The 16,278-nt window shown below is 41.3% G+C and overlaps 1 protein-coding gene and 1 long non-coding RNA gene across 15 annotated transcripts in view; both read left to right on the top strand.

Annotated features, from left to right (window-relative positions):
- MAGI1 (membrane associated guanylate kinase, WW and PDZ domain containing 1) overlaps positions 1-16,278 on the top strand; it is a 677,859-nt gene that overhangs the window by 123,636 nt on the left and 537,945 nt on the right. The gene's annotated exons all lie outside the window — the stretch shown is intronic.
- Positions 1-16,278, top strand: part of LOC135270844 (uncharacterized) — a 79,698-nt gene that overhangs the window by 38,707 nt on the left and 24,713 nt on the right. The window contains exon 2 of the long non-coding RNA XR_010339008.1: positions 11,193-11,403. This is a non-coding gene — a long non-coding RNA (uncharacterized LOC135270844). The remainder of the gene's footprint in view (positions 1-11,192; positions 11,404-16,278) is intronic.

Raw genomic sequence — 16,278 nt, 5'->3', positions numbered from 1 at the left:
AACTCCTGACTTCAACTGATCCTCCTGCCTTGCCTCCCAAAGTGCCTCCCAAAGGCTTGAGCCACTGCTCCCAGCCCTTCATGGCTTGGGTAGTATTTACAGATATCAGACTAAGTAAAAGTTTACTTTATTCTTCATGATGTCTGATAGATTTTTGGCTGACATAGGTGCTGTGTCTAGTTCTGCTGTCGTGACTTGTACCTAGTGTAGCCATTTATAGTGTATTTGACCAACTTGTCAGGTAGGCCTGCTTGACCTCTTCTGGGCATATTTGTTAATGTCTTGTCAGAGTTGAAAAAATTTTCCATGTGTGTGCTTTCTTTTGAGTCTCATAATAATCTTCTGAGGTAATTAAAAAAAAATCCTATTTCCCCATTTGATTAAGGAAACTGGTCCTAAGAGATTAAGTCACTTGCTCAGGGTCTCTTGGTGAGGTACTTTAGTGAATTTGGTTTTCCAGGTGGCGGTCTTCATTCCCCAAACGAATCCTACTTTGTATGTGACCTGAAAAACACTTTTCTGTTACCTGTATTTGTTTGTCTAAGCCAAACATGTACTTGTTTATTAGACACAACAGGGAGCCGAAATAAAACCAGATGTGAGCTGCTTTTAACCATCCCCAAATTGTAATAATCCATATGTGAATTATCCCCTTGTAGCTAGTTTTTTGTCCCAGACGGGGCTCTTGCAGTTTCTCAGCCTGCTGTTCAAATCTCTACGGCCCCTGACTTGGTTTTGTCAGAGCAGATTTGAGAGAAATTCTACAGTCTGAGAACATGATGTGTATGATTTAGGAAGCAGAACTCTTTTTTTGTTTGTTTTTTTAAAAAGAGATCAGAGTTTTCTTTGTTTTCCATTTACCTGAAGTAATGCATTGTTTCATTTAAATCTAAATAGCTTTCAAGATTGGGTTCATGAACATGTCAGTGGGCAGAGTTTCATATCTAGATCTGAGATGACAAAATATACGCTCCTAAGACAGAATTATTTTCACACCTACCTTTTCCCTTTCAAGTTCTATCATCATCAGTGATTGACAATTTAGGCTTTCAAGGGCACATTTGAATTTAAATCTTAGTTTGTCCATTTAGTAGCTGTAAATGCCCTTGGGCAAGTTAATCTCTTAGCCTTGGAGTGGTTATCCTCCAAATGGGGTAACCCCCACCTAAATTGAGGAATTAAATACAGCAATGAATGGGAAGCCACTAAGCACAGTGCCTTATACAGAAACATTAATACTAAATAAAGAATTTGTATCACCTTCTAGGTGCCAGGTTTGATGCTAGGAAATAATCCAATGGGCTACAAAAGTATGATTTGGTAATTTGTTTGGAGAAGCGGAGTAAAGGAAAACAGTAAGAATATATAATAGACTTATAAAAGTTTTGAAGAGACAGTGGTCATGCTGTTGGGGTGTGGCTTTGAAGGGCTTAAATATAATCAGGGGTATTGAGTTTTGATCCCAAGGTTTAAGAATGACTTTAATAAGCATGCGAGTTAGGATTGGTCCAAAGTGGCAAAAGTCTACCCTGAATACACTCTAAGCAGAAAAGGAATTTGTTGTAAACAAACAATAGATACATGGAGTAGTTTACAGGATCTGAGGAATAACTGAAAAATGGGATCAGAAAGGCTGATGCTGGGCAGCCCCAGGGCTGCTGGTGGAGGGAGCTGAAGCCACATCTCTGTAGAGTGTCCCCCAGAGGATAAGCCAACTCCAGCCCTTTTCAGTCTTTTTCTGCTTGAGATTCAAATTCCATGGATGGACATTCAAATGTCCCAGCTTGAGTAAAATGCCTAAACCAGCCCATGGAGATAAGCTATTTTTGTTTGACAAAACTGGATTGTTTCTCAGAAATGGGGAAAATAGATGTTGGATAGCAAAAGTCCACCATGTCTGAAAGAGGCCTGAAGGTAGACATCCATTTACTGTGTTGGATAGGTGATGAGCAGAGATTTAACTACTAGGTCAGGACCTTTATGTCAGGAAATAAATCAAAGAGGTATTTTGGGATTATGGCCTGACAGTGATGGGAAGCCACTGTAGAGTTCTGGTGGAGATCAAGGGTCACTCGTTTTTACCTCAGGGTATTTTAAATAAGCAGTTCTTTAATAAGCAGTAGTGACTCTTAGACGATCACTTTCCCAGCTATCTCATGGCCCCACGTCCCCCATCACATCAGTATTTGGCATGGTGCTGCCCCAGCTACCACTTCCATTAGTATGTAAACAGGAAAGCCACTTGCGGAGGTGGCATACTTTATTGGTTGTTTTTCTCTGATTGATTTTCAGGAGTGCTTGTTTTTCCTCTGGAATATGCATTCGAAAGACTTATTATTGTCAACAATATAATGTTGTATTTATCCTCATTTTTTAATGTATTTTCATTGTGAGAACTGGTATACTTTTCATGAGGGATAAAAAGATCTTTTTCCAATGTGAGATTCTCAGTTATATCGTTATATCTATCTCTTAACAAAAGTACTCTGTAACTCTTTACTTTGGCAGCCCCAAATACTTAAACATGTTTATTGTTTTATATTCAGTTATTTAAGGTAATATTATCCAAACGTAGACAAAAGGTTATGAGCTAGATCAGTGGTCCTCAACCCCCAAGTCATGGACTGATGCTGGTCTGTGTCCTTTTAGGAACTGGGCCGTGCACAGCAGGAGGTAAGCAGTGGGCAAGTGAGGATTACCACCTGAGCTCTGCCTCCTGTGAGATCAGTGGTGGCATTAGATTCTCATCAGAGTGTGAACCCTGTTGTGAACTGCACATGTGAGGGATCTAGTTGCATTCTCCTTACGAGAATCTAATCTGAGGTGGAACGGTTTCATCCCCAAACCATCCCCCTCAACTCCCAGCCCGTGGAAATACTGTCTTCCACCAGACTGGTCCATGGTGCCAAAAAGGTTAGTGATCACTGGTGTATATACTACTTGGGTTTGATTATCTTGCTTGGAATCCCTACATTCCTGAAATAAAGCTGGCAGCAGCTACTTTAAATTCTTTTCTTCATAAATTTAAAAAATTTTTTTGGGATATAGGGTCCCACTCTGTCACTCAGGCTGGAGTGCAGTGCTATGATCTCAGCTCACTGCAGCCTTGACCTTTTGGGCTGAAGTGATCCTCCTGCAACAGCCTTCTGAGTAGTTGGGATTATAGGTACCTACCACCACATTGGGCTAATTATTATTATTAATTTATTTTATTAAATTTTTTTTAAAGCCAGTCAAATTTGGCAGTGGGGGTTATATGCCAACTTTAGTGACACTAATGTTAATAAGTTCTGATAACCTACTACCATCGGACCAGCCGGGCTGATTATTGTTTTTTGAGACAGAGTCTTGATTTGTCACCCAGGTTGGAGGGCAGTGGTGTGATCACAGCTCACTGCCGCTTCAACCTCCTGGGCTCAAGCAGTCCTCCCCACCTTGGCCTCCCAAGTAACTGGGACTACTGGTGTGTGCCACAACGCCTAGCTAATTAAACAAATTTTTTTTGTAGAGACGGGTCTCACTTTATTGCCCAGGCTGATCTTGAACTCCTGGGCTCAAGTGATCCTCCTGCCTCTGCCTTGCAAAGTGTTAAGGTTATAGGCATGAGCCACCATGTCCAGACTACATTAATTCCTTAAAGGTGGGCTATGGATATAACGTAGATACTAGTACTTTAGTGATGGCGTTAGTACAGGAAGACAGAATTTATATACTTGAATACATTTTGAGGGTAGCTTCATGAGGCACTGTAAGCGAAGGCTTTTGGTAATGAGAATACTTGCTCATAGACACACCTTAACTTGATTCCCAGTTGTGCATGGAATTGGCACTATAAAAGGCCATCCCTAGAAAATGGGTTATTTGATCACAACTAGAAGTCATCCTCTATATTTTAAAACCATAAATTTACCACTTTTATTAAAAAATTGATTCGTGTCAGCATAACATGCTGAAAATAAGCAGACTTCTGAGTTTCTGCCCCACTGTGTTGTAGAGGGAAATGTAGATTGTGAATGGCCATTATGGTTAGTGGCCAAGCGAATCCTCTAATGATATGGTATGCTGGAGAGCTGCCTCAGGAGTCTCTTGGAAAGACTAATTCATGTTTTCCAGAGGGGGAAGTCGGCCAGGGAGTCCTAATATCCTTTACATTGGACAGATCAGATATTAGTTTTTCCTTAGCTGGTATTTGCAATCTCACTTATTTCATAGAGAGAAAAATATAGAAGATAATTTGCAGAAATTAAAAGTTGTTTCGTTTAGTAATATTAAGGATTGCCGGGTGTGGTGGCTCATGACTGTAATCCCAGCACTTTGGGACACTGAGGCGGGCGGATCACAAGGTCAAGAGATTGAGATCAGCCTGGCTAGCATTGTGAAATCCCATCTCTACTAAAAATACAAAAATTAGCTGGGTATAATGGCACATGCCTGTAGTCCCAGCTACTCGGGAGGCTGAGGCAGGAGAATCGCTTGAACCAGGGAGGTAGAGGTTGCTGTGAGCCGAGATTGTGCCACTGCACTCCAGTCTGGTGACAGTGTGAGACTCCGTCTAAAAAAAAAATTAAGGATTATTGTGGACGGTATTGGCAGAGAGAAGAGTGTTCAACACCAGGAGAAAGAGGTTGGTATTTTGTTGTTTGGTAGACATTTTCTGCATATACTACCTTTTAATGTTTCTTACTGTGTGCTGTGTGTGAGCTAGCAAAATATTCAATATTTGATGTCTTCTGTTATTTTGAATTTATTTTGTTATTTATTATTATTATTTTGAGACGGAGTCTCACTTGGTCTCCCAGGCTGGAGTACAGTGGTGTGACTTCTGCCTCCCAGGTTCAAGCGATTCTCCTGCCTCAGCCTCCTGAGTAGCTGGGACTACAGGTACATGTCACCATACTGGGCTAATGTTTTGTATTTTAGTAGAGATGGGGTTTCACCATGTTGGCCAGGATGGTCTTGATCTCCTGACCTTGTGATCTACCCGCCTTGGCCTCCCAAAGGGCTGGGATTACAGACATGAGCCACTGCTCCTGGCCTTGAATTTATTTATAAGAACTTTTCCTTCAGGGCATGTTTGTTAATGAGTGGCATTTGGTGTATTTCTTGTGTTAATTTTGCTTCTGCCTTTTTTAGTTGTGCTCATGTGGTGTTTGCATGCCCCATGAATCATAAGAATTTCAGTTAATCATAAGTACTAGAGAGAAAGTAAAACAGAGGAATTTGACAGAGAATGATGGAGCCAGGGTAACATGTGACAGGGTATTCCTAATTAGCTCCTTGGCAGAGGGGATATTTTGAGTTGAGACACAAATATGGGGCCAAGTCAGGCAAATGAATACTGGCGGCAAGAGTGTTTCCTAAAAAGCGAATGACAAGCACCAAGACTCTGAGGCAGGAACAAGCCTGAAAAGACCGTCAGACGCTTGAGAAAGTAATTGGGGTGGAGAAGGAATAGCCTCAGGCTCATGGGGAGTTACAGGGAAGTAACCTAGAGGGAGCAATGGCAACTCTGAGAATTCATGACTGGGCATCTTGAAACACCAGGTCCACTGAGGACTTCAACCTGAAAAAGATAAAGACTTGTGGTTTGTCATTTCCGGAGGGCAGCACATTCCTAGATTTTTAACCAATCTGTGCTTTTGCTTTTAATGTGTCTATTTTACCTCCAGATTGCTTATATTTCCATAGCCAAAGCTTGACTCGCTGAGTTGTTGTAAGTTCCAGGGAAGGTGGGTGGGTGTTGGGGGATAAGTACTTTGCATGTGGTGACCTTCAAAGGATTTGGCAGCAGAGACCTGGATTTAAGACTTGTTTTTGTCACTGACAAACTGTAGGACTTTGAGCATATAACTCAACCGTACCAGGTCTCAGCCTGTGAAAAGGATAATCTCATCCACCCACTAGGGTTATCTAAAGGATCCATGTGAATAACGTATATTTTAATAAAATGTTTATTTTCAGTAATATTATGCATCATGCTATATTTGAAACCAAAGGGAGTTAAGCAGTAATATTCTTAGCAATTTGAAAAATCTAATTAAAGGCTCTCCTTAGGCAGTAGAGTAGAATTCATGTTAGTTTTGTCATCGAGCCATTTCTTGTTAAAAATCCTTAGCCTTCACCAAGTGGAGCTTTTTTTTTTTTTTCCTTGGTGGGGGGAAGTAAACGAGACAAATTTTTTCTCACTGAATTTGTGGATCAGTGCTGGAGACAAAAGTGAAACCTCATTTCTCCACCACTGTTCAGGTCCAGAAGTACATTGTTATGTTCTCCCCTTTTTTTGAAACTTACTAGGATGGCTGTAAACTCTATTTTTTTTTTTTTTTGAGATGAATTGTTATAGTGAACCCCAAGTTTCTCTTCAAAGAATCAGTATAGTCAGTATGTTCCGCTCTCTTATTCTTTATTTCTCTATTTTAAAGTTTAACTTCCTTGTAATTCCAGTAAACAACTTTCTCCACCGGTTCTAGTCAGTAGTTCACATCTGATCCCCTGGCCCCAGCTTCATCTTGACTCATCCCGGTCACCTGCTTCAGTCACCTGCTCCAGTCACCTTCTTTGACCTCGGTCACCCCTGGCTGCCTGCTCTGACCTGCCTGTAACTGTCTTTTCTGCCAAAACACCCACCCTGCCACTCCAGTTCGGACCCCTGCTCTCTTTAAAATAGCCATTGGGATTAGTCTAGCTTGTGCAGTCTAACCCTAAATAATAGGGGAATGACAAAGCCGTAGGGACTACCCCGTCAGGCATAAGTACCTGTTCTCTGCCTTGTCCAATCTAGCTTGTGCAGTCTAACCCTAAACAATAGGGGAATGACAAAGCTGTAGGGACGACCCTGTCAGGCATAAGTACCTGTTCTCTGCCTTGTCCAAACGTGTGGCCACAATTGCTTCATCCATGAGCTACACCCTTCTAGGGAAGTAAACTGCCTTGCTGAGAGGATTTATCTTTGAGTGCTATTTTTTTTGCGGCATCAAAATTTTACTTATAACAAGAGTCTTGCTTTGTCACCTGGGCTGTTGTGCAAGGGCATGATCTCTGCTCACTGCAATCTCCACCTCCTGGGTTCAAGCAATTCTCCTGCATCAGTCTCCCTAGTAGCTGGGATTACAGGTGCCCACGACCATGCCCACATAATTTTTGTATTTTTATAGAGATAGGGTTTTACCATGTTTGTCAGGCTGGTCTTGAACTCTTTACCTCAAGTGATCTGCCAGCCTCAGCCTCCCAAAGTGCTGGGATTGCAGGCATGAGCCACCACGCCCAGCTAGGATGGCTACAGATTTTGACTTTGATTAATGAAATTTTTCTTTGTCTTTGGCATTTCCTTTGAGAGTTTAATGAAAACATTGTGTTTTATGGATACTGAGTAGGATGGGAATGGGCCTGGGAGAAAGGGAGGGTGATCCCCTCTGGGAAAAGAAGCCCACCCATTGCATCTTCCCCTTCTGTGGTTCAGCCCTGTGTTAAACTGACCAGTGGACAGGCTGCCCTTCAGACTGGGCTGAAACTCCTTCCCTGCTCCCATCTGCCTGCCTCATCCTAACCACCAGCCTTGGTGCTTCCTTCTTCATGGAGCCTTTATGTGCCATTCCAACCCACGTTGATGTCTCCTATCCTTGACTTCACTTCAAGCCACCAATTGCTGTTTCCTAGTTTAGTCCTATTTCGAGTAATATATTCTTTTTATTATCAGATGCTACCATTTTCAAGATCTGCCTTCGTGGTAATGGTGTATTTTCAGGGAGAAGAATGATACATGTCTACATTATTAGCTAACACAAAGCACATGCTCAAATAAATCGATGTTAAAGAAACCAAGCAAGCAAAAGCAAGGTTATGTTTTTAATAAGAGAATGCCTTAATTGTGCATAAACCATCCCAGAAACTCTATTGTTTCAATATTTTCAAAACACTCGGAGAACTCTTTCTTACCTCCAGAAAGCACCACAAAAATCTGTCAGATGACAAGTCTGTTTTGATCTATGTGGCACGTTTCTGACTAGATACGTAGCCTTTTACTGCTGTGTAGTATAATTTGAGTAGGGTGTACTTCTCAACTAAGTTGTTAGACTACATTTTGTCCTTTTTTTGTAACCTCTGAGTAGTGCTACTCTAAATTTGCTCTGTAGACCTGAGCTGAGGTACAAAGTCTGTTTTTGTTAACCTGTGCACAATGATATAAACATAGAAATTGAGACTTAGAATTTAGAAATGTAATAGTAATTGGCTGTGTGTGTAATCCTAGCTGCTTGGGAGGCTGAGGTGGGAGGATCATTCCAGCCCAGGATTTCAGGACTGACTTGGGTGACAGAGTGAGACACTGTCTTTAAAAAAGAAGAAAAATATATATTTTTTAAAGGTTTTGTCACCCAGGCTGGAGTGCAGTGGCATGATCATAGCTCCCTGCAGCTTTGATCTCTCAGGCTGAAGTGATCCTCCCACCTCAGCCTCCCAGGTAGCTGGGACTAGAGGTGTGTATCTCCATGCCCAGCTAAATAGGAAAAAAGTTATTTCATAGAGATGAGGTCTCACTATGTTGTCCACGCTAAGAAAAAGAAATATAATAATAATTGCACAGGACAATTGTATATCTGTTGAGCTTAATAATTAAAAGTTGGGTCTTGTGTTTTGTAGGGTGTGCATGTGTTTTTTGTAGTCATTAATTTTTATTGTCTTTTGATACTTTGGGAAGAAACAGATGGTCCTTTCTTACAAATAGTTTGAGAAACGGTGCTCTAAAGCAGTAGTTCTCAACCTAGCTGAATATCATATCATTTAAATCAGATAAACCGGATTTAATATCAAATTAAATCAGAATCTTAGGGATATACTATAGGCATCAGTATTAGTGTTATTCTTATTTTTAGTGTTATTTTTAAGCTCCCCTGTGTATTGTAATGTGGGGTTCTGGTTAAGATCACCTATATGGAGTACCTAATTTTGTTGAATATATATTGATTTCCATAACAGAGAAAGTTCCAGGATGAGGCCTTTTCTTGTCCTGTTACCTGCTTAAGCTTTGTCTCCAAATGCTGTCCAAAGAGGAGATGGGCAGCTTCACAAGGCAGTCACCACCTTACGTACCTGGTCACCCTCTCTATGTGGCAGATGCTGTATCCACATGGTGACCAGCATATGGCCCAGCCCTCCTGGAGCTTCCAGTCTAGTGAGGAGAGGGAGGCAGATTATAAACAGTTAAACCCTTGACTATTTTGTCAATGATACTTGTGAACCGAATGGTGGGTAGGTGATCTGTCTTAGCCATGGTGGTCTAAGACCTGGAGAATGAGAAAGCCAGAGATATGAGTGATGGAGAAAGGGCATTCTGGGCTAAGGGATGGTGGAAGCAAAGTTCTAGAAGTGGGCAGAACTTGGAGTGTTGGATGAGCTAGGTCTAGGGGAGAGCGGTGGGAGCTAGGCTGAGAAGGGCAGCAGAAGCCAGGATGCAGGGCCCTGAAGACCATGGTCAGGGGTTTGGATTTTGTTCTAAGGGCAGTGGCCATTCACTGGAGGTGTTTTAGCAGGAACCAAGCTTCCTGTCGCCCTGTTTGATATCTCAGAGGCTGGATGTCTCTATGGAGATGTGGTAGGTGAGAAGGGGCCTGAGATTGGGTGTCCTTATCGCTCCTTCTAATTCTGAATGTCAAGCAGGCAAAACAGAAACTGAAGTAGGGTTGGTCAGTCTAGGCCATTCTCACCCTCACTGGCTCTCCTTGCTGCATATTTTGTAGAATATCAGCCCTCAGGGTGGTGGTGTCTCTTTACTGTCTGGAATTAGTTAGAAAAGGTGAGAACTGAATCAAAAAGTTATGGTACAATGTTGACAGTTCCCCCAAAGATTAAGTACACTGTGCTCCTTTCTAATTTGCTAGATTTACATGGCTTTGAGGAATTTAGAATTTTCCTCCCCTCTCCTCCCCTTCTTCCCTCTTTTTCCAAGAAGGAGTCTTGCTCTGTCACCCATGCTGGAATGAAGTGGTGTGCTCTCGGCTCACTGCAACCTCCATCTCCTGGGTTCAAGCAATTCTTCTGCCTCAGCCTCCCAAGTAGCTGGAACTACAGCTGTGTGCCACCACACCTGGCTAATTTTTATATTTTTAGTAGAGACAGGGTTTTACCATGTTGGCAAGGCTGGTTTTGAACTCCAGACCTCAGGTGATCCTCCTGCCTCAGCCTCCCAAAGTGCTGGGATTACAGGTGTGAGCCACTGCGCCTGGCCTAGAATTATTTTGTGTGCCTGATTTTAGGCAAATCGAAAATAAGAAGCATTTAGGAAGTTGGATTAAATCAAACCAACTGGGAAGGATAAAAACAAAACCTTTCAGAAAGTACCTTCTTTTCCCTCTGTCTTGGGGAAACTGATCTCTGGAGAAGGTGTGTGTACGTGCAGGCATGCATGTATATGCGTATGTGTGTGTAGACTTTCTTGGGTTGCATTACATTTGATAAGGACATTTCATGAGTGCTCTGTGTGCCAGGAATTTCATTCTCATGCTACCCTAGAAAGTAGGTACTGCTGTTATCCTTAATTTTATAGATGAGGAAACTGAACTCTAGAGAGAAGTTACTTGCCTGCAGTCACACCTGAGTAAGAAATAGCAGATGGGATGCACACCCAGGACTCCTGGTCCAACCTTCCGCTTGCCACTCTTGCACTATATTAAGACTTCAAGTTGCAATTGCTTATACCTGTAATCCCAGCACTTTAGGAGGCCGAGGCAGGAGGATCATTTCAGCCCAGGAGTTTGGGAGGCCGAGGCAGGAGGATCGTTTCAGCCCAGGAGTTCAAAACCAGCCTGGACAATATAGAGATCCTGTCTCTACAAAAAAATACACAACATCTGCTGGGAATGTTGGTGTGTGCCAGTAGACCTAGCCCCAGCTGCTTGGGAGGCTGAGGTGGGAGGATTGCTTTAGTCTGCGGGGTTGCACCACTGCACTTAAGCTTGGGTGACAGAGTGTTATCTGTTCCCACCACTACCCCCAAAAAACACTTTGACCTGAGAACCCCTACTGATTCTTACCGGGTTGACCTTGGTGGCCTCACTCCAGCCATTTGGTGACACTTATGGCCCCTTTCATTCTCTTCCTTTTGATCCTTAATTTCTGATTTTGTTAAAGCTCCTTAAGGCAATTTTTTTTTTTTTTTTTTGGCTCTGATTTCCTGAGGTTAGTGGTAATGTTGGCAGGGTGATGCTGCTGGTCTGGTCTGAGTCCCAAGCTGGAGGTGAGGGCGTGTGTCCTGCCCTGGTGCTGCTTCCTGTTGGAGGAGCATGCTCAGTTTCCTGCATTCAGGTGAGAGCAGACTTGGCAGGTTCCGCCCCATTCAGAGTTGCGGGAAGAGCCCTGGTTGCCTGTCCCAAATTGGAATAAGTGGGAGGGAGCCACAGGCTGGTACAGGTAAGAGAGCTCAAGCTCCATCTGTCTTTTCACAGCTAAAACTCAGCCCTTCTGCTGTGATTCTTAGGAGGGCCAGGGGTGCTTCCTGCAGGAATGAATGACTCCATATAGGAGCTTACTTTTTGATATACAAGGACTGGGCTGTGGCTGCCTTCTCAAGTTCTCAAGTCAGTGTCTAGGGATTGCTACCTTCCTGAATTGCTTGGAATTTTATTGTTAAGAATCCATCTTGGCTGAGTTTGTTTTTATTCTACTATTTGAGGTTGGACTTGCATTCAGACTGGGAGCAATCTGTGGCTTCTCTCCTTGTCAGACACCTTGGAGGTGGGAGCAGTGTTCAGGAATCTGATTCTCTGGGAAGACACAATTACGATGTGAGAGTTTTCGCTCTCCTTTAGCTTTGCTTGTTTGCTTCCCTTGTATTTGTAAAGCAGTAAAATACCAACCTGTAAGATTATTGTTTAGTAAACAGAAGCAAATCCAGACATGTATTCCCTACTATTGCTATATTTAGACATGATCATTAATCCGTATCTGAGAACTCTTAAAAAGGTGTGTTATTTTTTCATTCTTTAGTGTTTCATAAATAGCATGGGAAAACATTAAGAAGTATGTTACCGTTTTGAGGAGACCAGTCTTGGTAGTGCTTTTTGTGTAGTGAAAATGATATATTAAAAAAAAAAAGAATTTAAAAACTTGGTAAGTATCTTCTACAGCAGAATAAGCATGTACTAGTAAAAGTGCTAATTATTGGAACCCTGTGGGATAGCAAGCATTTGTGAGTTTTTGGGTATTCTTGGATGTATTAATGTAAAATCGTGGAGGGTGCTGAGGAAATGAGAACAGTAGAATTAGTCTATACAAAATATGCCTTTTTCACAGAATTTGGGGATTAGACCAGAGCCCCAATATAGCTTGAACAGAAGTTACTGGTGTATGTAGATAAACGATATTCACCACTCTGAGGCTTAACAGAAATATTTTCAATAGGGAAAAAACCTTGCCGTTGCAGTTCCTTATTTTCCACAGCGGTAGCAAGCCGCAAGTGAGAGAATGTTTTTAATTGAAATCACATAACTTCATCTCAGCCAACTTCCAGTTGCTTCCCCTGTGCAGCGTTTTGCCAGAGTTTCAAACAAGACTGTACAAGAAAGGAAAAGAATGTGGTATTCACAGATACTAAAACATTGTAAAAACAACGCTGATATCTCCAGCCAATTTCGTCACCACGTGACTTTTACCCTTCCAACGAGGATGAACAGAGATGTCGTCCATACACTTTCTCTGAGCTCCCAGTCTCCGGTCTGGGCCTGGATGGTGGATTCCTCATGTTTTTAAGGACCACCCTGGATTATTTTGCCCTTCCTTTTGTGTGGCGTCATCTTGTATTTTTTCCTTGTCTCTTGATTGTTTTGGTTAGAGAGGAATAGTCTTCATGATGAGCTCTCCGTTGCCAGTAGTATAAATGCTCTTGAGCAGAAATAAAAAGAGGATGTTTATTGTAAGGATATCTGAAGGATACCCAAGGTAAGGGTTATCCAGTGTAGGCCAGCCTTGGAAACACCCCGGGACTAAGGACTTTGAACCTTATCAGGTTTTTCTGTAGGTATTTATCACTTCCTGCCAAATGCGCTCTTGTTTCATTCTTCTGTTCTCTCAAAATAGACTGATCTGCTTCCCAGAGCCTGGCTCCCCACATTCCTAGCATATATTTCTTCCTCTCAAGGGTTCATCCAGCCTGAAGCTGGAATCTCTTAGTCCTTATTGTGAATTCCAGGGAGAAGATTTCTCATTGGTCCATAGTGGGTCAGATGTCTGCACCTGGGACCAACGTAATAGAGTTCTATGCAAAACTGATGGCTGAAAGTATGTCTTTTGTAACCTAGAGGGGTGAGAAAATGGCTAGAAGACTGGGGAGACAGGGTATTCATCTGGTAACCACAGTTCACCACAGTTGCCTTTTTGTGTTTCCTTGTGGGGCCTCTTATTAACTCTCCACGCCAATTTCAAGTTCATCAAAACCTAGTCAGACAGTGGTGAGTCTTTATATGCCTGGTATTGGACAGTCAGATATGACTAAGTAATTCTATTCTAGTATATTATGATTAGGTGAACACTTATTGAGTGCTTACCATATACTAAGCCCTTTTTCAAGTCACTAGACAAAAAATACGTGACTCTTACTTTTCACCCACACCTTTATTACTTCTTCCGAATTATAACACTGTGTTTTCTGTCTGCCTCTTACACATGATGTTCATTGTAGTGAGTGAGAAGTTATCTTGAAGGTTGATTAGTGATGTTGAGAATTGTATCTTTTATGTCCTGGGTGATGGATGGGATTTTCAAGAGTTAATGAGTTCAAGGATGCCTGACATATGAAAGACACGATATTGCATGTGTCCTCGAGATAACTTCCAAAGCATGACGACTGGGTGTGACGATTCATCACTTTTCCTCAAGATGAATTCTTGTAGGACAGAAAACTAATTTTTTTGGTCCAGGTAATTGTAATCATGGGACACATGATAATTAAAAAGCTAATCTGAAATTCTTTTGGAACTTTGATTATTCCCTTTGATCTAAGTATGCAAGTGATTAACTGCAAGATATGTGAAAAATGTTCCTTTCCCCTTTTCTTTGGAAGCGAAATCTGTATTTCTGTGGGTACAGTGCCATTTTTAGCATTCTCACTTTGGACTTGATGAAGACTTTTATGGTATCTGAAAAATTAGTGCATCAGGAAATGTTTATTTTGTGTTCCTTAATCCAGTTTTAACTGTAAGTCCCATTCAGAATGTAAGCAAATTAGCAGAAGTATATATGAAACTGTATTAGAAATCTCTTTGGGGCTCCACATGTATGGAGAATTAAAATTGACACCAAGGTCCTGCTGTGAATTCATTTTTCCAGCATAAAACATGAGAACAGATCATAATTGTTCTTTTTGTTTCCAGCTCTCTTAATTTTACTCCCTGGTATTGTTGTTTGTAGGAATTTTTATCCCAGTTATATCACAAAAGGATGGTAGTGTTTTACCATGGTGACATTTCATTATCTGTCAGCACCTCTGAAATGATCTCAGTTTTTTCTGTGGTTGACATTCCTCCCCTGCCTTCCTGTGATCTGTTTTCATTTCTTGATAAGCTGATTTCTTCAGTGGAATGATCATAATGGGACGTGTTATTAGTAAGAACAGTAGAGAGAAAATGGACCTGAGTAATTATGCACTTCCTTCCTTTGATAACTGTTTTCCTGGAGCTGAATCCTCACATTTTACTTTTTACACTGTGAATGTATTTTCTGTTTTGAAAGATATCCATTTAGAATATATTACTTAAAAATTTTTTTAGGCCAGGAGTGGTGACTCACACCTATATTACCAGCACTTTGGGAGACCGAGGGAGGTGGTTTGCTTGAGCCCAGAAGTTCTAGACCAGCCTGGGCAACATGGCAAAACCCATCTCTACAAAAAAATTAGCTGAGCATGGTGGTGGTGTGTGCCTGTAGTCCCAGCTGTCCAGAAGGCTGAGGTGGGAGGATCACCTGAGCCTGGGAAATTGAGGCTGCAGTGAGCTGAGATTGTGCCACTGTACTTCAGCCTGGGCTGTAGAGTGAGACCTCAGTCTCAAAAAATTTTTTTTGAAAAATTTCTTTAATTTTTTAAAGATATATTTAAATTGATAAATGATTGTACACGTTAATGGGGTACATAATGATGTTTCGATACCTATAACATATAGTGATCAGATTAGGGTACTTAGCATATCAGTCTTCTCAAACATTTATCATTTCTTTGTGTTGGGAATGTTCAGTATTTTCCTTTACAATATATTATTATTAACTACTACTTTGCCTTTGGTTGCTGTTGTTTTCATTTGTTTTTCTATGTCAGTGTAGTTTGAGGGACCTTATATTGTAAGTTTTTCAAAATAATAGGAACTTTTGTGAAAGGAGACATACAAATGAAGGAACCATCAACTTCTGTTTTCTGTACCTATCAACAGTTTGAATTTCCTGGTTTTTTGGTTTTGTTTTGTTGTTTTTGTTTATGTGTGTGTATAAGTTACACATATACATGTACACATACAAATGAAAAAGCCTGTGCACATTTAATTTTTACAAGTAAATGTCTACTTTTTATGATGCCATGCTAAACTCTTCCATATTACCACTTTTCCCTAGGGTTTTGTAAAATGGTACTTTGTCTCCAAGCTACTACCCAGCCCTCTTTTATTTAAAGTGTTCAGTGGACCATTATTTGGGATGAATAAATATTTGATGTTATGCCACATCAAAGGTAGGATTTTAGGGAGAAACAAATACAGGAAACAGGTAGAAATAGGTAAATTGAGAAGAATCCTATTGAGCAGGGATTTTTGTAGAAAACATTAAAACAAATATCAGATTCTCGGGCTGGTGGTCAGTCTAATGACAGGCATTTATTCTTACGTGTTCTACACAGACAAAAAGCTGTTTATGGCTATATCTTGAGTTAAATATTTGCATTTGGGTTGCAAGTTCATTTTAGGGAGAAAACATCTGTCTTCTCTGAAAACATTATGCCTTTAAAAGTGATCCCTGTGGCAGAATGTTGTTGAAGTGCTTAAAGGCTTTCCATTAGGTTTTTTTCCCATTTCCTTTCTTTGTTTCTTTTTTTGGGGGGCAGGATTTTACTGCCCAGCTGGAGTGCAGTGGTGTGATCATAGCTCACCGTGGCCTCAACCTCCTGGGCTTAAGTGATCCTCTCACTTCAGCCTCCCTAGTAGCTGGGACTGCAGGGGTACACCATCATGCCTGGCTGATTTTTAAAAAATTTATTTGTGGAGACAAGGTCTTGCCGTGTTTCCTCAGCTGATCTGGAACTCCTGGGCT

The sequence above is a fragment of the Aotus nancymaae genome, unplaced genomic scaffold, assembly GCF_030222135.1.
Source record: "Aotus nancymaae isolate 86718 unplaced genomic scaffold, 86718_ANA_hifiasm-v0.15.2.pri h1tg000067l, whole genome shotgun sequence".
In the NCBI taxonomy this organism is placed as follows: Eukaryota; Metazoa; Chordata; class Mammalia; order Primates; family Aotidae; genus Aotus; species Aotus nancymaae.
The sequence above is the reverse complement of the archived record's forward strand: the minus strand, read 5'-3'. Positions and strand labels throughout refer to the sequence as shown.